Raw genomic sequence first — 26,933 nt, forward strand, 5'->3', positions numbered from 1 at the left:
TAAAATACAGCATCACAGCACTGCACTAGGCAAAGACAAAGTAGGAGAGATTCCAAAAACTGCAGACACCACAAATAAAAATAACACTGGGGTCTTTCTCTAGCAATTTGGACTCCCGATGCCCTGTTCAGAATGACTGCTCCATCCAGCCCTCCTCCTTTGTTCTCTTTAGTTCCATTAGAGAGTGCATGGTAATGAGTCTGAACTTAGATTTATGTTGCATGCCAAAACACAAAGCCCGGCCCAATGTTGCAAGAAAATTAAGGTTGCAACGTCAAGAACCCAGAAGTGAAGAAAAGCCAGAATTAAGACTGGCTGTGAAACAACAGAGAAATAGTAACAGCAGTTAGTAGAAGTGAGACTTGGGCTCCTAACTCACTATGTATTCTCCTAGGCCAAAAGGCTTTTTAATGGGAACTAGGAGAGATCAAGCCAGCAAACTGATTGGCCGGTGTGGGGAGCTTAGCATGGCTTGGGAGCATTCACAGTGCTGCTGGTACATTCAGAAAATTAAGGAGCAAGTATGGAACTAGTTTTACGGCACATGTGCCAATGACTTAGTCAAAGCTGCAAAGTGGGGATAATGGCACTTATCCACCCTAGAGGGCAGTTGTAGGGTTTAATAACTTTATTTCTGGAAAGCACATTAAACTCCACAGATGAAGAGTTCTAAGTACTGTAAGTGCAAAATAAGCTTGTGATCCAACCCACTGAGCACACGTTTATTAACATTGGCAAAACTACCTGTTTTCCCCCAGCCTCGTTCTTGGGAACAGCTGGATTGTTTTTGCTGAAACTTTACAGATAAATTCAGCCTGAAGTAGAGAGAAAACATGGAACGTTTCAGTCCAAATAGCTGAAGACTGGCATAGTGATAAGTCACGTAGAACAGGGGGCTGTAATCAAAAGTGTTAGTAACTTCAACTCCATGTGATGTTGTGTGTTGCAGTTAAAACAATGCCTTTCATCCCAAAGGATCCCAATGCATTTTACAAATGCAGGCCAAACCGAGGTGCATGACATTAGACACCAGGGGTGCTGGGACAGTTTGTGTAGTTGGGGTGTTGAGAGCCACTGAACCAAACTATAAACACTATGGAAACCCAGTGGTGCAAGTAGGGTGGTCTGGTCTGGTCACTGTACCAGTAAGATATTTATAGTCAGTACTATAGGCTCAGGGGGAAGCGATAGCTCAGTGGTTTGAGCATTGGCCTGCTAAACCAGGGTTGTGAGTTCAATCCTTGAGGGGTCATTTAGGGGTCTGTGGCAAAAATTGGGGATTGGTCCTGGTTTGAGCAGGGGGTTGGACTAGATGACCTCCTGAGGTCCCTTTCAACCCTGATATTCTATGATTCTATGATACTCTGTACCAGAAAGACATGGGAGGAGCAAAGTGTAGGGCTGCCGGGTGGCCCAGTGCCAGCAGCTCCTCCAGCGTGGCTGTACTGCTCCCAGCCCCGTCCTCTAGCTATGTCCTCCTGCGGGGCTGCAGGGACCCCAGACAGGACTCAGGAGATGCAGCTACGTGGGAAGGGCTGGGGGTGGGCCTGGGGGCAGTACAGCTGCACCGGAGGAGCTGCTAGTGTGGGAAGGCCAATGGCCCCACATTCTGTTCCTTTCACCACTGTGGTTCCAGAGAGCCCTGCGGTTCAGAAGTCTCCGGCACAGTGGGAGGAGGACAGAGCCCCACCTCCAGGTAACGTAGGATGGCTCATGGGGAGGGGATGGGGAGAGCGTGGGGGCCCTGGGCTGAGGGCAGGGTAGGGAGGAGTCAGATGAGGGTCACATGGGGAGGTCATGTGCCCCGTACCTCCCCTTTAGCAGATGCCCCCCCTTTGTGTCCCTCCCATTTTGACGGAGCAGGAAGTGGGGAGTATTGACCTGGGAATGTCGCAGGGGAGTTTTAATGGGACTGTCTGCATTGGGGATGGGATAGCTGGGGATGACCTCACTGGAGGGACGATACCTGAGCATGTAACCTGAGCCAGGAGGGGGGTTGGGGCGAAGTGACACCTTTTGCCGGCGAAGCTGGACAAAGGCTGTAGGAGGAGCCGGCGGGAGGCTGGGTGAGTTGGCTGGAGGGGGGTTTTGAGTTGAGAGTGGACTGGGGAAATGGAGGGAACCCCAAGTCTGGGGTCTAAGCTCCCTGCCCCCCAGAAGGACCTGTCTGAGGGGTCCTGATTGTACCAACAAGCTCTGTTTGGGACTGTGTTCCTGTTGTCCAATAAACCTTCCATGTTATTGGCTGGCTGAGAGTCACAGTGAATCGCAAGAAGAGGGGGTGCAAAGCCCTGACTCTCCCACACTCCGTGACACCCACGAGTGCAGTGTACCAGTAAGAAATGGAATTCTGCTTGCACAACTGTGGAACCCACTTAAAGACAGGGAGTGTTGCTGCACCCCCAGCACCCCTAGTTCCAGCAACTATGGCAGACACCTAAATCAGTATGTAGGTACCTAACTAAATACACTGATTTTCAAAGATTCTGAGCATCCATAGCAGTGAAAATATGGAGATATGCTTAAGGTGAGGCCTCCAAGTTTGGAAGTGCTGACCGTAGGTGGGCAGACAAACTTCACCCAGTAATTGTTTCATGTGCTACGGAAATGCAGCTGCTTCAGGAGTGAAAGACAAAAGCTCTTTACAACCTCACAGCACCCTAGGGAACCCTTCAGGTGGGGAAGTGAAGAAGACTGCTCTGCCCAGTGACTATTCCAAGGGATGTTTAAGGAGGCAGCATGTGACTGTCTGATTTCAGATTTGGTCAGGGCAACAGGGGTAAGCCTTCCACTTTTAGGGAGATGTTTATGATGTAACACCACATTGCAGGCTCCCCCTTAGTTTAACTCACTCAGGGTGGATCATGACAGATCAGGTTCTCACAGACAGACCCAGCCAATCAATGCATAGCCATAATTTTGTTAACAATAGGAATTATGTTAATGGCCAAAGTGGCTGGAATCACCAGCTTATTAGTGCAAGCTGAACTGGTGACTTTGGGGAGCGGGAGTGGGAGTGGGAGTCAGGGGGAAACACTTGTCCACCAAGGACTGATTTCCAGACCACTAACTCATCTCACATAGGTCACTGAACACGCAGCAAGGAGACAGCAAGGCCTTTGGTCAACACCACCACAGACTGGATTCACAGCTGTGACCTTGCTGGGAACCTCAGTGCCAATTCCAGCAACCTCAGCTTGTGTTTTTACACTGCCAGACCCATCTCAACATGATCCCACTTCTACTCCTATCAAAGTTGACAGCAAAACCTCCACTGATTTAAAGCAAGACCAGGGCCTGGAATATCTGTATAATCCAGATACAGAGGGAAACCCAGGAGAACAACTGCAGCATAGGTAAACAGGAACACAAAGTTCAAAATGGAAAGAAATTAAAATATAAAACAGAAGATCATAGTCAGGATTTGATTTAGGAGTGTATAGTCTGTGTTTTGGATGAGATATAAAACCAAGGTCTTGAGCAGCTCTGATCAAAAAACTTCCCATATTACTTTTCACAAATGTACATCTATGTCCAGACCAGTTCCAGTTTAGGTAACTACATTTTACCTACCTAAATTTAATCCCATAGTTTTGCCTGGATATTTCATTCTTCTTCATTTCCTGGCCTAAACTACTGGGTAGTGTTGCAGTGCTGTGCATTGTCAAATAGATGCTGAGTTCTGTCCCAGAGGTGGTTGCATTTCAGTGGAAGGTGACGTTATTCTGTAACAGGATAGCTAGGTAGTTCTTCTTTTGGATGACTTTGTTAGCAGGTGATGGACTCCAGCAAGGAGATCCTGATTGATTCCTGCTAGTTCACTGAGGCAAGTATTACTGATTAACGCCACTCTGGACATAAGGAAGGTGCTCTGATGCTATGGTGATGGGCAGGGAAGCAGGCAGATAAATCCTGGAGGGTGTTAATGGCTGCCAGCAAGCATATCTTTGATCTATGGGCAATCACAGATACTGATGGGCATGCTACTCACCTTTCATTCAGGCCAAAGGGAGCAATTAAATTTCCCTTTGTTTAGTGATTGTTGAAACAATAGAAGTTACTATCCAAAGCATAGGCCAGTATGGCAAGGTCAAAGGGGCAATGATATATAGTTAAATAGGGGGAGCAATGCTTTAGTCAGAGGGAACTAGAGTTTAAGACAGAAAGAACTCTACAGAGAAGACCTAGGAACAGTCACACCTAGAGAGAAAGGTTTTGGGGTTTTTTTTGCTGAAATCTGAGATACCAATAAAGCCAAAGCCCAGGAAGCAGACACATTTGGAATAACTGGTGTGTGCAAATACCATCTGTGGGAGCTGAACACTTAGAAATGTGGCCCATGTCAGTGGAATGATGCCAATTTACATAAGCTGAGGGTCTGGCCCTGTATGTATAGATGTTGCTTAGGAATATCACCAACTCACAGATTCCTGTACAATATTAGATGAAGTTCCTATAGAGCTCTGGCATCTTTTGGGGTAAAGGCAAGATGTTACACCATTGTGAATAAAACATAGAGCTGAAGTGCTCTGTGCAAGACAGGAGAAAGGGTTAATGATCCCTTGCCTTCCTCTTCTGATCTGCGTTCAGCCCCTTAAACTCTTAATGATGTTTCACAAGCTGAACTGAAGGTGTTTCATGGCTCCAACTGAGAGATTTTATTTAACAAGTCAAAGTTAGAAATGACCTAGCCACAGGCCAAGAGCTCTTGGAAGCAGTGTTGGTGCTGGAACACAGAGTCGGGAATATGGAATTTCTTCCCTTGTGTGGTACTGGGAAACAAAAGCAGGAGGGTTGCTTGGACAGCTGGGCTGTTTTCTACTCATTCCTGTTTTGCAAAACTGCTAAGCTCAGAGCAGATGCCATGCTTGTTATTCAGTGTTTACAGCCCAGGCTACAGGAGGCTGGGGCCAAGGTGGCAGCTTTAGAGGGGAAGGGATGGGGAAAGAGCAGAAGAACTGGGTGGAGCAGCAGTGAAAGGGAGAAGGTCTAGAGAGTGGAAGGAGGGACAAGGGAGGTGCAAAGTGAGGGGAAGGATCCACGACAGAGAGAAAAGCAGAAACTAGAGCACCAAGAAGATGAATGGGGAGGACACAAGGGTCAAAAACATGGAAAATTGAGGGAGTGGAGTGGGAGAGTCAGAGCATAAGCAGGGAGCCATTCGAAGTATGAAGAAAGGGAGAGAAGGAAAATCCCAGGTAGCAAAAGGGATGAAGACTGGAGCTGAAGGTTAGAGTAGCAAGAAGAAAAGAAGAGCACAGATCCAGGGCTGCAAACAAAGAGAGTGAGAAGAGGGTTCCTTGCAGTGGAAAGGGGGAAATGCAACAAAGGCCAAGCAGCCCAGAAATAAAATAGCTGGTCTGGAGTAGCACTAAAGGAAACATTGCAGAGAGATCAGGGAATGTTCATGAAATCCAGAAAGAGCCACAAAGTATTAGACTCAAGGCCTCTTAGGAAATGGTAGTGTTTGGGCCAGATTGCACTCTCAGTTTGAGCTAGGTGAACGTAACGGATATTTCGATTTGCTGGTAATTTGGAGAAAGTGGGTGTCAAAGTTTCTTCCCCACTCTGAACTCTAGGGTACAGATGTGGGGACCTGCATGAAAGACCCCCTAAGCTTATTCTTACCAGCTTAGGTTAAAACTTCCCCAAAGTACAAACTTTGCCTTGTTCTTGAACAGTATGCTGCCACCATCAAGCGATTTAAACAAAGAACAGGGAAAGAGACCACTTGGAGACATCTTCCTCCAAAATATCCCCCCCAAGCCCTACACTTCCTTTCCTGGGGAAGGCTTAATAATAATATCCTCACCAATTTGTACAGGTGAACACAGACCAAAACCCTTGGATCTTAAGCACAATGAAAAATCAATCAGGTTCTTAAAAGAAGAATTTTATTTAAAGAAAAGGTAAAAGAATCACCTCTGTAAAATCAGGATGGTAAGTACTTTACAGGGTAATAAGATTCAAAACATAAAGAATCCCTCTAGGAAAAACCTTAAGTTACAAAAAGACACAAAACAGGAATACACATTCCCTCCAGCACAGCCAATTTTACTAAGCCAAAAAACAAAAGAAAATCTAACTCATTTTCTAGCTAGATTACTTACTAACTTTACAGGAATTGAAGGGCTTGCATCCTTGATCTGTTCCCAGCAAAGGTATCACGCAGACAGACAAAACCCTTTGTCCCCCACTCCAGATTTGAAAGTATTTTGTCCCCTCATTAGTCATTTTGGGTCAGGTGCCAGTGAGGTTACCTTAGCTTCTCAACCCTTTTCAGGTGAAAGGATTTTGCCTCTGGCCAGGAGGGATTTATAGCACTGTATACAGAAAGGTGGTTACCCTTCCCTTTATTTTTATGACAGTGGGGAAGAAAAAGGTTCGGTTTGGATCGAACTGAAAATGAGATTTTTCAAAAACGTTCAGCATATCAGAAAGTTGAAACATTTTTCAAGTCAGAAATAAATGTTTGCTTCCATCTAACTCAAAAAAATGTTGTTTTGATTTCATATATTTTGACAAAAGCCCAGGAGGACTAGATGTGCAAGAAACTGGAGGAGCAGGTTCTCCACATCAGGCAGAGGTGGAGAATTAACCCCAGGTCTCCGACCCCCACTGAAGTAGCCTAACCACTGGGCTAAAGGCATCTGCTCCTGCCCCTCTTACCCCTCCCCCAGTTTTGTGAATGAGGTCCTCCTTGGCTTTTGTCAAAATGCATGATATTGAAATGAACTGTTTCGCGTCTTGCCAAAATGAACTGTTTTGTTTCAGCATCACCGATCCATTTCATTCTTTTTCAGTTCAGTCAAAACTATTCCACGAACTCGACAAATTCACAAATAGTGTCAGGGTGACCCAAACTGCCTTTGTCGTGAAATATTCGCAGAGAAAAGTTTGCCCAGCTCAGCTCTCAGACACACTTGAACAAAGTTAGAGTAACCCCAGTGAAGTCAATGCTAACAGGCATCATGATCTGGCCCAATTTTGTGAGATTTACCAACTGGAAGATGAGGAGTAGAGACCAAGCTCAAGATGGCAGAGCCTTTCAGTGGCTAACTACAACAAGGTCTGTCTTGGTGCCCTAACATACCACTATATGACACTCTTTCGCCTTTGCTAAAGTGTGTGTGGATTGAGTTCTCATAGCTCACTTGCTATTTTACAATCAGCCTACTCAAGACAACATTCACAAATCATGAGATTGGCTTAAAAATCATGAGATTTTAAACAGTAATAATTCTGGCGTTCATTTAATTTGCTTTTTGGTTTTTGAGCCTTTTGGGTTCACATTTTCCATCTCTCCTCTGTAACTATGAGGGCTTGAAACATATGTTTTCTAAAATGAAAGCTAAGATTGTCACATAATCACATGACTCTGGAAGCTGGGGCTTTTGGACAAACACCAAATACTGAAAAACTTATGATAAAATCACTGTTACTCACAATTATTGTCCTTGTACGTCACTCCCTTGCCTCAGATCTGAATGCAGAGGCTTCTGCCTTTGTAATTGGTTGGTATGGCAGAGAATCTATGAGATACACCATGGACCTTGCGCGCCACCTGGTTGTCATAATGGGAGTAGGAACCTATGGAGCCCATCCAGCTCTGAGCAGATTATCATAGACACAGTGTTCCCATGGGTGGTGCTGGCTCTTATCCCAGGCCATGTTCAAGGTCACCTGTGCAGCACAAACCTCACCTCCTCACTTACCTTACACATATATGGGATGAAATTTCCCCCTGTGCAGAGCATCCACACAAGGCCTGTGCATCACTCAATTTCCCCTAAATCCCTGTCTTGAGCATTTAAGGGGGCTTCTGTAGTGCACAGTTCTTTTTGATGGTCTTCTGACCAAGATGAATTTCACGCACTGTGAATGCCCTTTGGCCCCCTCCCGATCTGGGGAGCAGACTAACAAATTGCATCTCCTTGGGGAAGATCCAGGGCAGCTTATGTGGATTTACTGGGGCTGGTTTTCCCTGCGCAATGTTCACCTCTGCCTACATTTTGCGGTAGGAGTTTCAGTGGATTTGAGTGGCTGAGCCATGGGTGAGTCTTTCTGCTGCTGCCACATGTTTTTCTGGTTCCTAGTCCCAAGCATGATGAAACCTAGTTACAGACCCTTTCAACATACAGCTGGACTGTAGGAAGGATGGTCTTGGGATTAAAGCAGTAGGCTGGAGATGTTGGTTCTATTCCTGGCTCTGCACAGACTTCCTGGGCAATCTTGAACAAATTGCTCTACATGCATTTGTCCCAGGACTGGGGATAATAGTGCTTCCCCATCTCACAGAGGTATTTCCAAATGAATTACATTAACACTGGTGAAGCTTTCAGTTGCTGTGCTGAGTATCTGGCATGAGCCATTGCCCGAAAACAGGTTACTGGGCTAAATGGACCATTGGTTTGACCCAGTGTTGCCCCTTTTAGGGGAGCCACGGCAAAGCTATAAATAAACATGTCTCTATCTCCCTTCCCTGTGTGGTTTTACTAAAATAAGGAGCCACAACAAGTAACCAGCGATAGATAGGCAGATCCCCAATGCTCTCCTTTATCAAGCACTCCTGTGGAATGAGCTTGGAATTGCCTTGGAGCGAAAATGTCAATGATCAGAGATGAAATGAACAAGTGTAGCAGACTTTAGGCTGGCACTTGAATGCCGGGGAATCCGTAAGCCATCCGAGGTCCCTGCTTAGGTGCAGTGCTATCCTTGCAGCAATGGCGTGCAAGAGCCCTGGTAGTTTGTTATCCGCCTTTGGGTATCATGGATTAATTCTGAACCTAATAATGTGCAAGTTAATTTGATTTCACAGGTGGTGGGGAGCAGGTCAGAATGGACAGAGAGAAAAGGAAAGGGGGAGAGACAAATGAAAACAGAAAGGAGGGGAATACACAGAGAGCCTCTCTCTCATTTAGAATGTGCTTCATCTGTATCAGGCAACTGAACAAAAAGAATTTTCCCAACCTAAACATATTAAATACATTTATCCCTAGTTCTAATGGACAGAAACTGAGCTGATAACAGAGGCATGCTGGGCTGCTGCGGGGAATACCTAATGCTCATTTGAGGGGGAAAGCTGCAGGAGTGGTTGCAGTCATGAGAGCCAGGAGTTACAAGGATTTAATTTCTTGTTAAATTATTGTTAAAGCCACCACTGTGAACTGTTTTTAGCGACAGCATTAGCAGAATGATGCATGGTCAAAGCACTCTCCCTGGGCCAAAGTCCTCCCTGCTAAAAGCACAGTGAAGAGAATAGAGTTACAGCAGGGATGTATTTGAACCATGAATTTATTAACCCTCCCAGCACTTTTCTAAGGTTGCTAAGAACTATATAGCCAGGAATTACTTATGTCCCAATTTACACATGGGGAAACTGAGGCACAGAGCAGTGGATTGACTTGCCCAAGGTGATGCAGTGAGACAGTGTCAGAGTTGGGAAAAGAATACAAAAGCCATGGATTTCTATCCCTGGCTCATTCCACTAACCACAGTGGCCTTTCTTCTTTTAAAAAAATGGCAGTTTTGGAATGGTTAGTGAATCTGTTACACTCTGAAAAGTGGGGAGTGTCATTAGAAGACCATAGGAAGAGAAAAACTCCTTTGAAGAAGAACTAAACAGGATTTATTTATTTATTAACAGGCAGAATAAAACAGCATCTCCCAGTTATCCCTTACCTTTGCCTGTGCTTTTGCTTTCCTGGAATTTCAACAAACAGTCAGCAGCTGCTAAAAGTCCCTTGACACAAGTTTGTATTCCCTGATTGTTAAATTAATTCAAATTAGTGAAGTACAAACCAGTTTGCCTAAAGTAAGAACCAGCCTGAATTTTCACCTAAAAATGCAAACAAACTCAGAACTTCCCCTTAAGTTTATTTAACTTTCTCCTGCCACATTATTTATCATGTGGCTGCTGTTTTTGCATTTTGGGGTTCAGGCTGGGATGAAAATTTGAAATTTCCTGAAAAATCTCCTGTTTGGAGATAGGACTAGGTAAATATTTAATTGCAAACATTTTAATTAAACACGCCATAATTTTGTTTCATCCATTTTCATGCCTCCTAAATTTGTACCTTTGTGTGAATTGTAGCAAAAATGGTATGTTTGCTGCAAAACATACGCAAAGTCATGAAAATGTGCATAACGTCACATTTTGCTTGAAAATGGGACCCATTTACAGTGGAAATTTTCTATGTAGCCTGCAAATAATCAAGAAAACAGGGCCAATATATAACGAGCATTGAAATTAGAAAATGATCAGGCTCTGAATATGGCAAAATGAACTGCATGGGCTCCAGCCCAGAACACAGAGCCTTGCACAAAACCTTTCTGAAGGATAAAAGGTTATTTTGGGTGTGGGGAGAGGGAAATATTCATAACATATGTGTTCCTGCCAACTCCAAACATTCAAAAAGCATGTGTCTGGCCCCGCACAATCATGAAACTGGCTTAAAAATCATGAAATTAATAAATAATACTAATAATGATTAATAATAAATGTTGGGTGCTTTTTATTTACCTTCTGATTTTTGAGCCTTTAGGGTTATATTCAGGTCACATTGTCAAGCTTTTCTGCGCAAACCATGTAGGCTAGAAACTTATTTGATTTAAGTTTTTTAAAATTACCAAGAATTTTGAGAAAAACACCCAGGGTGAAATCCTGGCCTTGTGGAAATTGATGGGTGTTTTGCTATTTACATCAATGAAGCCAGAATTCCATCCCAAATATCAGCAAACTTATGATACATTGCAAGAGTTGACCAGGTTGTGTTTGGCTGATGATGACATCTGAGGACTGTACTGAGGAACTGGAGTGGTGTGGGCATGTGTTAAACATATGGTTCAATCAGCCGTGGGGAGAGAGGAAACCAGTGTTTCAGCTGTGAGCGCAAGGGAGCTGCTTTGCTAGTGCACTCCTTAAATTTAGAGAGTGGAGTGCATCTGTTCCTCAGTAAGATCTTCCATCTTGAATCCCCTTGCAGCCCTTCTGCCAGGAGCGGGCAGTCTGGTGGATTTCTTGCACTTAAAGGTTCAGTACACAGAAAATGGAATCACTGCTCCATAGAACACATATTGCCATCTTTCCATCTACACTAACTGATTTTGATGTTGCCCATCAATAGTGGTTCGGATAGATTATTCCTGCCCTTAGAGAATATACTGCAGTACACAGGTGCTATGAGGATGGGGACCAAGTAGGAACCTAGATAGGTATTGGCCCAGAACACTACTGAAAGCTGTATTTTTGGAAGGAGAATGAGCTTTTTCTTCTTCTCTTCTGTACCTCACTCATCAAATCAGATTTCTCCTCCTTCCCCGTCTTGTCCCTGCCTTTGCTCGCTGTTCACTAGTATTTATTGCTTTTCTTATGTCTTTAAGGAAGAAAGAATGCACTGTGAATCATGACTTTGGCTCAATCTCCTATTGTCAGGCCTGTCTGGTGAAACATGTTACAAATGAAAGAGAATAAAGCTGGACTGAAGGGGAGTTGGCTGGATTTATTCTATCCCTTCGCTTTTCTTGCATTGCATCTCTTTTGTATAGAAACGTCTTGAATCCACACCATTTTTTATGATAAAAAGAAATGAGTCAGGACCATCCTATGAATCAAAGGGAACTGAAATTCTGCTAATAGCTGGAAGCTTTTATTTGTCCAGCCATAAACAATCCTAATCGTTCCAGTAAAACCAAGCCCATTTTAAGCAGCACTCTTGTAGATCAATTCCTTTTTCTAATTAAATGTAAAGCTTAGACACATTTCTGGCCATAGGGCCTTCTTGGGACATGCCACCAATCTTCTATTCCAAGGTGCCATCTAGTCCCAGGCATCAGTGCCAGTCAACCATATGTTCGATTAAGTCAAACCTTAACCCTGAATTGGAAATAATAATAAATAAAAACAGCATCTGCCATTTGTATGCCACCTTGCTTCCCAGATGGACCCCAAAGCGCCATGCCTAGTATGCAGGTAGGAATCACTTCACCCAGTGCTGGAGTATTGCTCTTTTGTGTGGCACCTCTTAATACTGCGCTGGACCTCTAGATAGAGATTTAGGACAGGGAGTAGAGAATACTGCATACAGGTGAAATGGTCAGGAGAATCCAGAGAATCAGAAAGTAATCATCCACATTAGAAATTGGCCAAGACAAGGGGGCTATTACCCCTGCACCTTGCAAAAGGATGTTTAGTGACCACAAGTGGTTGGAATCTCAATTTCACAGCTCAGGTGATAAAAGATGGCACCCTTGTAAAAAATGGGACCAGTACTGATTCTGGGGAGGGAAGTGCATACAAATGATTCACCAGCATCACTAGCTGGATTTTCATTGGCAATCTCCTCCCCAAGCACTGACTAGGCTTGGAAACTGAGATGGACAGAGACACACACAGAGAATGGCCTGTTAGAGTCACTGGTGTGAAGCCACAAAGCTCTTGCCTATGGGCAAAACTTTTAGGTCAGCTGCAAATGGAGTTCACATCACTCTGTTCCTCATCATGGATTCAATGAAAGGTTTGAGCTGTTTTCATGTGACAGCAAATTGGGAGCATTTACTGCCCAAGCTACAATAACTGCCTCCCATTACCCAGTTTATGAGGCAAACTTCTGCACACTCATCTGCTTGGCAAATTGGGAGCAGTCATTGGCTCATGAATCTCCAGACCCGTGAATGCTACCAGCTGGGAATGGCTGCAGGCTCGGGTTATATTTTGTTAGCTGCAGACTCCAGTTTAGTAAAGCATGAATGGAGCTACAATACTAGCCAGCAGTCCGGAGTCATAAATTGTTTCTCCGAATGCCTCTGGAAATAGGGCATGGCAAATTGCTTTATAGTGTATTTGTGATAACAGTGCTGAAGAAAACACTATTTAAATACAATGCCCTGGTAAGGAGGGGAGGGGGAAGTGAAATACATAGGCTGAATAATTAGGCCCCTATGGAGGAATACAGTTCTGTGGTTGGAGGAACAACAGGGAATAAGTAGTGTAAGGTAAAGGTCTGAGTTTCTTTAGTAGTGGTAGGATGTCATTTGTTCTTTTAGGGACTGATCCAAAGCCTGTTGTAATCAGCAGAGTCTTTCCATTGACTTTAATGGGCTTTGGATCAGACTCTCGAAGTTTAGTGCTGGTGAAAGACACCAGATGGTGTTCATGGAGACTGACACCTGGCATAGCTCCACCAGAGCTGACCAGAATACGGCAGGGAATTCTGAAATAAATGAAAAAATAATTCCGAAACAGAATGAAACATTACATTTCCATTTCCCCCAGGGAACAGGAATTCCGACACTTCATTTAGAAACAGTCACAACAACATTCAGTTTCAACTTTCTCTAAACGCTTCCGAGTGTCAGTAGCCCACCTGAGGGAGAGCCAGGCAACTCAGAAGCTGGGATGCCAGGGCTCTTGGAGCTTCCGAGGAGCCAGGAGACACAAGCCCAGGCAAGCTGCCCTGGAGCCTCAGACTCGGGAAGTCCTGGGAGCCCAGACAGCAGAGAAGCCGTGAGTTTGTGAACTCGGGAACCGGGGCTCTTAGAGGTTCCAGGCTCCACATGAGTGCATAAGGTGGACTGCCAAAGAGCTGTGAACCCGGAAGCCTAGGATCGCCTAGAGCCTGCTGGGCGAGCTGGTGGAAAAGCAGGCAGGTTTGCAAACGTGCCGGGCAGGCCACGTTCCATCAGAAATCCATCTGGCTTTGATCAGCGTGTCATCAGAATCAGTACATTACCTCAGAACATGTCAATCTCGACCCATTGGTCTTTTCTGATGGAAACAAATGTTCTGTCTGCCAATTTCCAAACAACTCTAATATCCATAGAATACTCACAGCCAAAGCAGTAGGACAGTAATTCATCCTCCCCTATCAATGTACTTCAATCCTATCCTGCTGGGACTATGTGTAGGAGTGTTGCCTCCCTCAAGCCAATCATTGAGGTTTTTGAGGGTTGTCTGCTAGGCTCTGGACTGACACCCAGTAACTCATTTCATGTAGGCCACCAAACAAAATGAGGTGCTTTTGATCATTGCTGATATCATCTAAATGGAAGCTGATAACCTAGAAGTGGTGGGTTCAATATCTCGTAACCAATCCCTGAGTTATTGGGACTTCTTTGGTTTTAGGAATGATCTGGAGCCTCCGCAGAAAAATGGGAAGAGGAAGGATGTTTCTAGGCATCTTGAGTAGAAAATGATGATATTGGGGCAAGATTTTCAGAAAGCACTGGGTATGCACCCTCTGAAAATCTGGCCTCGTTAAAGTGTCTCAAGTTGGGCACCCAAAAACGGAAGCAACCAAAATCACCAGTCATCTGAGAAAATCTTGGTCCAAAGATCTTTGTTGTTAAATGGAAGTAACTGTGTGTTGGAGTCGTGTGGCTTGCAGACTCACATGGGAACATGCTCTCACGTGTCTGCATGTAGTGGAGCACGCCCCAATGTCAGTACAAAGCTGAACTACCACTTCCATGGCTTCGGGGGTGCATAAGCCATGTAGGCATTCTGCACAGTGGGGTTTTTCAGCCTGGATGGCTGGGTGTGGATTATAGGAGGTGTTTTTGCCCTTCTCACATGGGGTGAGCGAACCTGGAGATGGTCAGGGTTTTAATTAGCAACAGAAGGACTGGTTCAGTTAAAACAAGAACAGAACTTTTTAAAGTTAAACTTTGGTCCCTTTTTGTCCCTTTTTACTCACCTCTGCCCCTCTCCCTTCCTGTAGGGCTGATAAGAAAATGGAAGAAAAACTCACTGCTTTTTTGTGATATGGGGTTTTTTTGTCCAACATATTTTTCTCAGCAACTCTACTGCCTAATTTCAGCTGGGAGTTGGGATTGAAAGCAGAAGTGCCAAAATGCCATGAGATTTCCATCCCATTGTTAGAGGGCGATCACATGATGCATCAGGATGGCTTTGTAAAGCTGCACTAAAACCATGGAACAACCAGGGATACTTGCTGTGTTGTGGGATATTTGAATGTTGTAGTTACCAAGTGGTATCTGCACTACTTGCTCTCCCTCTGGCTGGCAAATGGAACATGGACAGGCATAGACGCTGACTATGTGGGTGCTCCAGGGCTGGAGCACCCACAGAAAAAAATAGTGGGTGCTTAGCACCCACTAGCCATCTGCTGATCAGCTGTTTGGCAAGCCCCACCAATCAGCTGTTCAGTGGCGGGTGGGAGGCACTGGAGGGGAGGAGGCAGAGTTGGGGAGGGAAGAGACGAAGCAAGGGTGGGGCCTTGGAGGAAGTGGTGGTGTGGGGGCAAGGCCTTAGGGCAGAGCAGGGGTGGAGCACCCACCTGGAAAGAAGAAAGTTGGCACCTGTGTGGCAAGGGTTAAGGAAGCAAAGAGTTTCCACATCCCAATGATTCCTGAGTGCTAGGACAGCCCTTTGGAGGTCACAGGCAGCTGGCTTAAGTGGGAGCAGTCTTAAAATTGCTCTAACTTGTGCCCAAGATATTGGACTGGCTTCATGCCACCTTTGAAAACCACCACTCCCTCCCATAGCTGCACTGAGCTCTTCTCAGCTGTAGCTGGGAATCTGGCCCATGAGGCTTAGGTCACTCAGAAAAGCATCTAAACTTCGAAGCAGTTCCCTGAAACTCACAGCCTTTCCCCACCACTGGCTCTGATCTGGATTTGGCTGAAAAAGTAAAAAGCCAACCATGCCCCTTGACCATGTTAAAAAGAATCTGCATTCAGCAGTGCATCAGCCATGTTTCCCACAACACTCACCAGAGAACTTGGCCTGCATCCCACACAGCTGACTGCCCCTTTCCTCTGCAATCAACTTCCAGAGCACAGGCTTTTTGTTGGCTAGATGCTTCCAGCAGATGCCCTCTTCCATTTGTTTGTGAGTTGTGTACTGCATCCTGGAGCACTGGACCTTGGCTGTTCACTTTCCTGTCACTGACTTTGGTATTCCAGTACAGCTGCGGGAAGAAATGTTGTCACAGATCTCAATGTCTGTTTAACCTGTGTTCTGTGGGGGAAAAGTGAACAGAGCATCTTTGTGCAGGTTCACGTGCTCAGTTTGCCAATCCCGTGTTTCCCAGGAGCTTGTTGGGGAGATGCTATGGGCTTACAAAGTGACAGGACAATCACATATGCAGTGGCCCTAATCCATGCTGGGAGAGTCACGAAATCTCTATCTGGTCAGCAGTCACTGTGATAACATCATTAACAGAGTTTGTTTCCCATTCAGACACAGCAGTGCACATTAGTGCTGATGTTTCAAAGGCCACATAGAAGGCTTTTGCTTGCCTTTACCTGCTAATGAACACACAGAGTGAGTAGAGTTCTGGCATCAGTCGGCTGCTGTTTGCAGTGCCGTTTTGCGTGCTGCATTGTGAATTAATGCTTTCAACTCTCAGCACAAATTAGAACACTTGCTACTTTCATTCCAAACAGACTGTGTGATGGAGTTTACAACCCCACACTGCACAACACACGGGTTCCCCACTCTGGGCTCACCCCTGCTCTGACACACCAGGAAGGCATGCACAGGCTGGAGGAGGAGTTAAAAGGAAAGCAGAACAGACCAGTTGGGGCCAGAGAAGAGAAGAGAGCAGACCTACAACTCTCAGCTCCTGAGGAAAGGAGGCAGGAACTTCCCCAACAACCATTGCCTGCAGGTCCTTCCCTAACAGAAGGGAGGACCTGGTCCTGATCCAGATAACCCCCCTCCCCACATGCTATCTCAGTTTGTGTTAATTTCCCTTGTTTTCTGTTTGCGGACTACCCAGGAAGAGGAGAGACACTGGAGTGACCTGGCTGGAGGGCCAAGTCACAGGAAGAGGCAGGCCACCGTAGAAGCAGAGCAGCCAGCAGCAGCAGACCCAGTAAGAGAGAGCTGCCCTGCCACACCTGGCCCTGAGGAGGTGCCAGCGGTGAGCCAATCCCTTCACAACTAGTGGCGAACACGGGCATCCTGCCCACCCTGGGAGAGAAGACAGGATTGATAGACTCAAGATGATCAAACACCCTAGTCCCAGAGACATGGGCTCGTAGGTCAGACAACATGGACCTAGAGCGTCTTCTCAAATGGATGACAGGGAACCAGCAGCAGCAACAACTCCTGCAGCAAATTACGGGTGCAAACTGCAGGAACAGCAGCAAAGGCTGATCCAACAGGTAGTGGCCTTCATGCAGCCTCAGGATCTCCCCAGGGCTTCGCCTTCAGGGGCTATAGGCCCAGGCCCAGTGGCCCTGCCTGTGCCAATGAAACTCGCAAAGATGGGCTCTGAGGATGACCTGGAGGCTTTTCTGATAGCTTTTGAGCACGTGGCAACAGCAGCCTAGTTGTCACCTGACCAGTTGACCACCCTGTTGACGCCTTACTTGACAGGGCCAGCACAGGCCGCATATCGGGGGCTGGATGCAGCATCTGCACAAGCCTATGTTCAGGTGGAAGCAGCCATACTTGACTACTCTGACCTCATAGAGGAGACCCTCTGACAGAGCATCCATGTGGAGAAAAGGCCCTGGGAAGCCCAGCCCCACTTGGTCACCCAGAAATTGAGAGACCTATCTGGATGTAGTTAAAGCCAGAGATTCAGACTGAAGTCGAGGTGGCTGAGCTCATCATGGTGGAGCAGTTCGCCCACATCCGGCTGGGGTTAGGGACTGGGTGCTCAAACACTGGCCAGAGTCCCTAGCCAATGCTGTCGGGCTGATGGAGAATTATTTTGTGGCAGAAATGGGTCTGATATCATCACACTCATACACACACCTGTCTGTGGCCAAGGGGGCCCCTGGACTCCAGGGAGGGCCCAACCAGGTGAGCCAGCAATCTGACAGGGTGGTCTCAGAAGCATCAGTCTCTGTGGGACCCAGCATCTCAGGCCTCAGCCCAGACAAAGGTCCCTGGGATCGCTGTGGGAACCTCCACTGAAGAGCCATTCAGGAGGAGCAGACAAATCACATACTGAAGGGCTATCTCACTTATCAGGCTCAAGGCCAGCAGCTACTTGGCCAGCAGTGGGGGCTTGCTTTTCATGTGGGTGCCCAGGTCACCAGTATCACAAGTGCCTCTATATCAGGGGTTCTCAAACTTTATGGCACCATGACCCCCTTCTGACAATAAAAATTACTACATGACCCCAGGAGTGGGGACTGAAGCCTGAGCCTGCCTGAGACCCACTGCCATGGGTGGGAGGGCCAAAGCCAAAGCCCAAGCCGCACTGGCCTGGGCGGGAGGGGCAGAGCAAAGCTGGAGCCCAAAGGCTTCAGCCCCAGGTAGGGGGCCTGTAACCTAAGCCCCTTCGACTTCAGCCCTGGGTTGTGAGGCTCAGACTTTAGCTTTGGCCCCAGACCCCAGCAAGTCTAAGCCAGCCCTGGTGACCCCATTAAAATGGGATCATGACCCACTTTGGGGTCCCAAACTACAGTTTGAGAACCGCTGCCCTATATGGAGTGTGGTTATGGACAGGTGTGGACAGTAGAAAGCCATGGCCTTAACAAACCCTTGCTAAAGTAATGCTTCCCATTCAGATAAATGGAACTGAGGTAAAGGGCCCGGTGCTCTCAGGTGTGGGCAGACCCTGGTCCAGGATGACTTTGTCCCAAACCCTAACTATCTTTCTACAGTGTATCCCTGAGACATTAACCCCTATCCCAGTGCATGTGTGCAGTTGACTGTAGGGGAAAACACAGAGTCCCTTGTAGTGGGACTGGCCTCAACACTAGTCTATCCCATTATCTTGAGTCAGGCTTGGGCATATTTCTCTAAAGGGTTTAAACTAGGGCTATCAAGCGATTAAAAAATTAATCATGATTAATCAAATGATTTAAAAAATTATTCATGATTAATTGTGCGACTAATTGCACTGTTAAACAATAATAGAATACCATTTATTTAAATAGTTTTGGATGTTTTCTACATTTTTAAATATATTGATTTCCATTACAACACCTAATACAAAGTGTACAGTGCTCACTTTATATTTATTTTTATACAAATATTTGTATTGTAAAAAACAAAAGTAATAGTATTTTTCAATTCACCTAGCACAAGTACTGTAGTGCAACCTCTGTATCATGAAAGTTGAACTTACAAATGTAGAATTATGTACAAAAAAGACCTGCATTCAAAAACAAAACAATGTAAAACTTGAGAGCCTACAAGTCCACTCAGTCATTCTTCTTGTTCAGCCAATCGCTCAGACAAACAAGGTTGGTTACATTTACAGAAGATAATCCTGCCCGCTTCTTGTTCACAGTGTCACCTGAAAGTGAGAACAGGCATTCGCATGACACTATTGTAGTCAGTGTTGCAAGATATTTACGTGCCAGATTCAATAAAGATTCATAGATTCATAGATACTAAGGTCAGAAGGGACCATTCTGATCATCTAGTCCGACCTCCTGCACAGCACAGGCCACAGAATCTCACCCACCCTCTCCTATGAAAAACCTCACCTATGTCTGAGCTATTGAAGTCCTCAAATCATGGTTTAAAGACTTCAAGGAGCAGAGAAGCCTCCCTCAAGTCACCCATTCCCCCTGCTACAGAGGAAGGCGAAAAACCTCCAGGGCCTCTCCAATCTGCCCTGGAGGAAAATTCCTTCCTGACCCCAAATATGGCAATCAGCTAAACCCTGAGCATATGGGCAAGATTCACCAGCCAGATACTACAGAAAATTCTTTCCTGGGTAACTCAGATCCCATCCATCTAATATCCCATCTCAGGGGATTAGTCCTATTTACCCTGAATATGTCCCTTCATGCTTCAACCACCATTCTAGAGGACATGCATCCATATTGATGATGGGTTCTGCTCGATAATGATCCAAAGCAGTACGGACTGATGCATGTTCATTTTCATCATCTGAGTCAGAGGTCACCAGCAGAAGCTTGGTTTTCTTTTTTGGTGGTTCGAGTTCTGTAGTTTCTGCATCGGAGTGTTGCTCTTTTAAGATTTCTGAAAGCATTCTCCACACCTCGTCCCTCTCAGATTTTGGAAGGCACTTCAGATTCTTAAATTGTTGAGTGCAGTAGCTATCTTTAGAAATCTCACAATGGTACTGTCTTTGCATTTTGTCAGATCTGAAATGAAAGTGTTCTTAAAATGAACAACAGGTGCTGGGTCATCATCCAAGACTGCTATACCATGAAATATATGGCAGAATGCAGGTAAAATAGAGCAGGAGACATACAATTCTCCCCCAAAGAGTTCAGTCACAAATTTAATTAATGCATTATTTTTTTAATGAGCATCATCAGCATCAAACCATGTCTCTGGAATGGTGGCTGAAGCATGAAGGGGCATACGAATGTTTAGCATATCTGGCCTGTAAATACCTTGCAATATCGGCTACAACAGTGCCATGCAAATGCCTGGTCTCATTTTCAGATGACACTGTACATAAGAAGCGGGCCGCATTATCTCCCGTAAATGCAAACAAACTTGTTTGTCTTAGCGATTGGCTGAACAAGAGGTAGGACTGAGTGGACTTGTAGGCTCTAAAGTTTTACATTGTTTTGCATTTGAGTGCAGTTATATAACAAAAAAATCTACTCTACATTTGTAAATTGCACTTTCATGATAAAGAGATTGCACTACAGTACTTGTATGATGAGAACTGAAAAATACTATTTCTTTTGTTTATAATTTTTACAGTGAAAATATTTGTAATCAAAATAATAATATGAAGTGAGCACTGTACACTTCGTATTCTGTATTGTAATTGAAATCAGTACATTTGAAAATGTAGAAAAACATGCAAAATATTTAATACATTTCAATTAGTATTCTATTGTTTAACAGTGAGATTAAAACTACGATTAATCACAACTACTTTTATGACAGGTTTCAGAGTAGCAGCCGTGTTAGTCTGTATTCGCAAAAAGAAAAGGAGTACCCGTGGCATCTTAGAGAAGTGAGCTGTAGCTCACGAAAGCTTATGCTCTAATAAATTTGTTAGTCTCTAAGGTGCCACGGGTACTCCTTTTCTTTTTGCGAATTACTTTTATGAGTTAATTGCCTGAGTTAACTGCAATTAACCGACAGCCCTAGTTTAAACCAACTCAGAGGCTCCAGAGAGAATAAGCAAGAGGACCCTGGGATACGGGATCCCAAAACCTGTGACACTGGCAGGTGTAGGTAGGGGGAATCTAGCCACAGGGAAGCTCCCCCAGAAGGACCTCCAAACAACAAAGCAATAGTGGCTCCCCTACAGGAGAGGGACATCCTAACTGGAGAGATGGACTTCATAAAGGACCAGAGGGAGGACAAAACATTGAGCTGGGCTTATGACCAACTTCTGGTGTTTAACAGGAAAGTGCTAGACTTACAATGAGCAGAGCAGTACTCCTGGTTTGAGCTCCAGACAGGACAACTGCACCGGTTGCAGAAAGACCAACTGATGAAGGAAGTTCAGGCGGAACTACTCATTCCATCGCTTCATAGGTGCAAAGTGACTGGCTTATGCTATCCCCTTTGTGAGTAACATCAGTCATGAGAAGACTCTGGCCAGGATTTTTGATCACTTTTTTTTGGCTAGGATTCACCAAGTACCTGTAGTTAAAGACTTTTTGCAGCTCCTGCTCCAAGTGCCAACTTGTAGGACAAAAGTCCCTCTGGTTCCACTCCCTGTAGTCAGCATCCTATTTGAAAGGATCATGATGGACCTCATTGGACCCTTGGAAAAAAGTGCAGCAAACACATATTACTGATAGTTGATTATGCCACCCTCTATTCTGAGGCAGTCCTACTGTGCAACACCAATGCAAAGACTATTGCAGAGAAACTCCTAAAAGTCTTTGCCAGCTGGGGTACCTAGGGAGATCTTCACTGATCAAGGCACCAATTTTACACTTTGGCTGCTGAACCAGGTATGTGATCTTCTAAAAATAAAGACTTTATGGATATCTGTCTATCATCCACAAATGGATGGTCTGATTGAACAATTCCACCAGACTCTGAAAAGAATGTTTAAAAAGTTTATTCCTGAAGCTCTCCATCATTGTGATCAGCTGGTCCCTCCCCTGTTAGTTGCTATTTGAGAAGTTCCCAAATCATCTACTGGGTTCTCCTAGTTTGAAATCTTTTATGGGAGATCACTTGGGGAATTCTTGACCTGATCTGAGACATGTGGGAGGAACAGGCTCCTAGGAGAATCTTATGCAATATGTACTGAAGTTCTGGAAGAGGCTCACAATCCTATGGGCCTTTGCCAAAGACAACCTCCTTAGCTCTCAACAGGCCCAGGAGTGAGCCTATATGAAGCATGTATGCACATATGTAAGCCGGGTGATCTGGTACTACTTCTACTCCTGAATGAAGAATCCAAGTTACTCACTGAATGACAAGGATCGTATGAAGCAGTATGCCAAATTGGGCCCATTAGCTATGAAATCCAGCAGGCCAAAAGAGGAAACTAATCCAGTTCTACCATGTTAAACTTCTGATGGCAAAGAAGGAGCAAAAGAGCTTATTTATCACTCCTTATGCCCCTGAGCCAGAACTGTGACCCAAAGTCCCAACCTGACTGGACTCACACTCTATACAGATGGGGAAACACCTCCATCTGTAACAGTGTTTATGTCCCAGCCAGGGCAGACTCATCTCGTGCAACACCATATCCAAACAAAACCTGGACAACCCATCTAAGAGAACCCACAGCCACTCCCCTCAAAAATGCAGGAGGCCATGAGTTAAGAGGTCTCAGTGAGGGTTCCAACCACCAGCCTATAGAGTCATTCTCATACTTGTGCTTGCTCACTCTAATTCTCTGTCTTAAAGACTCATTTGGACTAGAGCAAGAGAGAGTGGCTCTGTAGACTGGTGGATGGAGCACTGACATGGGTGACCCAGGATCCAGTTCCCCTCCTCCAATGACTCTTAATTATTTACCCAAAATGCAACAGCTCTAACAGGAGAGCTTGAGGGAGTCCACATCAGGATGTCTCATCGCCCAATGGCTAGAACACGCACCTGAGAAGTGGCAGCTCCCTGTTCGAATCCCTTCCTCCCCTCAGGCATTGGGGGGACTTGAACCAGGGGGGTCACCCACATCCCAGGTGAGTGCCCTCACCACTGAGCTAAAAGTTATGATGGAGGGCTTCCTTCCCCCCGTCCCCTGGCTGCTTTGCATGAACTCATCTGTAGGGCCTAATCCAGTAGTTTGCCTCTGAACACACCTACAGGATCAGGCCCTGTGCGTGCCTTAGGCAGCCAAATGTCTATCTTCCCCTGGCTTGTGAATCACTCTGGGACTTAGGTCTTCCCTTGGTTTGTAAACCATGCTGGGGCTTAGGCAGAAACTAGGCCTCCAGGTGCCTAGTGGGATGCAGCAGTGTGCATGCCCAGAGGCAGAACATTGGTATCGAGAAATTTTTACTGCAAAAACTTCAGTGCCGAGTGAGTTTAGGCACCCATAAGAATCAGTGGGAGTCTTGTGCATCACCATGGAGCCTCAAACTGGGATTTAGGTACCTAGCGCCTTTTGATCATTCAGGACTGACTGATCTGTTAACTCTAACCCTGTCCTCTCATGTTCCATTTTTTTGCCCTTTAATTTTCTTTATTAATAAAGGACTGGGAGACATTGTTCTGGCATTGTTCTGTGGAAGTGATGTCTTTTTTGGACATGCCTAAGATGGTAGCTGACTTTCACAGACATCTTACAGGTCTGTAGAATATTGGTAGTGAACAAGGAACAACATCCATCAGGATGAACCCCTGGGAACACAGAGTCATGGATCCTTTTGTGGAGGGAGGTGGTGGGTGGGATCTTGGGAGATGGTTTTGAAGGGTTAAGGTTCTTTTTCTGGGGGAATTGTGGTGGCCTACCTAATCTGTCAATCCATGACTATTATTTTACTGATGCGTTTTGTATCATGATAAGCACATTGTATAAATTAGATAAATAATAAAAATTAGACTTTTTAGCTGTCTAGTATCCTCCTGCCACCACTGTTGATACCTAATGATTTGGAGGAAGGTGGGGAAAAACCCTGAATGCATCTGGCCCCTTGATTGTTCAGGGCTGTATGTGGTGGATGGTAGGGAATCCCTTCCCAGCCGTGGACTGACACATGAAGTCTGGTTACTTCTCAATAAGAGGAGCCTGTCATTCAGATTCTGAGCTCCCTGAGAAAGGATAAACCATGGGAGTGGAGTCAGGAGACCTAGTTTGGATCAATCCCAGATTTCCTGTGTGACTTTGAGCAAAACACAGAATCGCTGTGCTTCAATGTCTCTCTCTATATACAATGGGGATAACGGCCCTGGTTTACCATTGACCGCCACCATGTGTTGTCATTTACACTGATGCAAAGCTGGTGGGAAATGTTGTCATTCATCGCTGGCAGCTTTCTGCACTCACTTTGCACTGGGGTAGATTATGACACAAGGTGCAAGACAATCATGTGGCAGGTGCAGTAATACTAATCTGTCAGTGGTGCTGTGAGGCGAAATGAACCAATGCTTGTAAAGTGCATTATTAGCTTTCGGTGGAAGGTGCAATACAATGATGCAGTACTATTACACAAAGACATACTAAGGTATATACAGCAGCTTAAAAGTGAATAGCACTGTCAGTGAGCCATGATGAACCCAATCCACTGCGGGATTCAGATGACCTAGACAAGTGAATACCAGTTGGCGCACCCTCAGGCTCCAAGACAGTAGTGAAACAAATATGTTGCCTCCTATGTGTTGTGTTGTCTTAGGCTCATTTTGGGCTGAATGCCTGTTCCAGGTCCCTTTTATGTGGCTTTAAATAGAGCCATATTGGAAGGTGAAAATAATTATATTCAGTTCACCCCACCAGCCACTTGCACTCGCTGCTAATATTCAGGAGGAAATGGCCTTCTCATCTAGACTAGGATCCCTATGTAGAAAAATGGTCTCTCCCCCAAGTATTAGTTATTTGGAGCTGCATGAAGCTCTCAGCCTGCTCAATTAAAGGGCCCGTTTCCACATTAACTGTCTCTTTAGACAAATGGGAAGTGTATTTAATGTTCACTCAAGATGAAGCCAACATGTTTCTCCTGTTGTTTTACACTTTCTTCTTAGTAGGGATTTGTCGTCTCTGGCTGTTCAAATACCTTCGCGTTCCCAGGCATTTTACGTCAAGAGAAGGTACCAAGTGCGGTGACAGAGAATGAGTGCCGGATGAGCTTGAGAAAATAGATTGCTTTAATAGACGATGCTGTGCCTTTTTGCACCCTGCCTAACACTAATCAATCACCCCATCCATCACAGCCACAGCACTTACTCTCACTGAGCGGCAGCACACCATCCAGTTCAATAGGTTTTCCCCTCCCCCTCCCCTTAGATTAGCTAAAGTGCTGGATTAGATCTCTCTCTCCCCCTGATTGTCTGGTGAGATGTCTCACGGATAAGAAAAAATAAAGCAGCAGATGCACTTTGTCAACTCGGCATTTTTTTTTATATTCAAACACCTTTAATATCCCCTGCTCCAAGGAGCAGTCCTTCCTGCCACCATCAGCAGCTTGGCTCCGGCATCCTCGCTGCACATGATTATAACAACATTCCAACTGATAAAGTATCCCCCGAGTCTTTATTTTCCTTGTTCTTTCTTGTTTCTTCAACACTATTTTCCTATGAATCAAACAACTCGGAAATTGATGTAGATGCTTGCCCATGTGAAAATACTCTGCCTGAAGAACGAGCTTCACACTGGGCTGATGTATTAATCCTTCTCTCTTGGACAGCAATAATCACTCTCTTTCGTTTCCACCACTGCAAGTCAGCACTTCTGCACTTGCTGCTCGCTGTCTTTCAGCAAGTTTTTGCTTTAGCCCCAACTCTGAGATAGAGCTACTCTGGGCCTTATCCTGATCTCACCCACGCTGGTATAGATGGAAGGGTAGTGGACTCAAGCTGATGTAAGTGAGGGAAGAATCGGGCCGGCAAAGTACTGCCGTTTCCCTGTACCTCTTCCATTCTGCCCCTAAGTTTGAAGTGTTTTGGGGATGTTTAAAAAGCTGAGATCAGACCCCTCACATTGGTTGGACACTGGCCTGACTCCAGGAGCCAGATTCTCTGCTCCAGCTGAGCTTTGATGAGTGCCGTACCAGGGAGGGAGTTAAAATGCTGTTAAATTACCATTAAGCTGTCTGGGGAGGGACCATCTTTTTGTTCTGAGTTTGTACAGGGTCTAGCACAATGGGGCCTTGGTCCATGACTAGGGGTCCTAGGCGCATCCAGAATAATAATTAATTATTTAATACTAAATTAATAACAATAACTATTATTATTATTAACACCCCCTTCCCCCAACCCCCCCCCCCAATTGTTGGATCAGCAGCCAGCCAATTAGAGTGGCCTTCAGCCTGCTACAACCTATGCCTTGGTGCCTGTAGCCTCAAGGGGACATTCTGGCAGTGTCCAAGGGAGATTGAACCTTTAGGAGGGAGCAGGGTCCAGTGCACCTGTGACTGGTTACCTGCTGCCCAAGTGGGCTTAAGGGAAGGCACCTGGGCCTTATAAAGGGGCAAAGAGCAGCAGGGGAAGGGTGGCAACCCTTTGACCTCTCTCAGCCTCAGGAGGTGAAGGTGCTGCTTGAGAAAGTTGTGGCAGAGGCTACAGAGACAAGGAGGCTCCTATAGGAGACCCAGAGTGACCAGCGGAAGGCCAGGAGAGCAGCAAAGGGGGTTTTGCCTGCAGGGCTGAGACAGAGAGTTGAGACAGAGAGCTCCAGCTAGGAAGGGCTGTGGGTGGCTACTTGGTGAAGACCACAGCGGGACAGGAAAAGAGCTCCACGACCGACAGAAGATGCCCAAACCAAGTATGAGTTTTTGTGCTGCGGCGATAGACTTTATCTCATGACTTTGAGGATGGATTTGATCTGTTTGTTATTAAGCCAGCCCTGGGCAGGAGTGATGTTAGCCAGGAGACAGCCTGGCTGGAGTTCATTAAGAAATCCTGAGGGAAGGGGAAACTGAGACAAGCCTCTGCAGAGCCA

Source organism: Dermochelys coriacea, chromosome 13 (genome assembly GCF_009764565.3).
Source record: "Dermochelys coriacea isolate rDerCor1 chromosome 13, rDerCor1.pri.v4, whole genome shotgun sequence".
Taxonomy (NCBI): Eukaryota; Metazoa; Chordata; order Testudines; family Dermochelyidae; genus Dermochelys; species Dermochelys coriacea.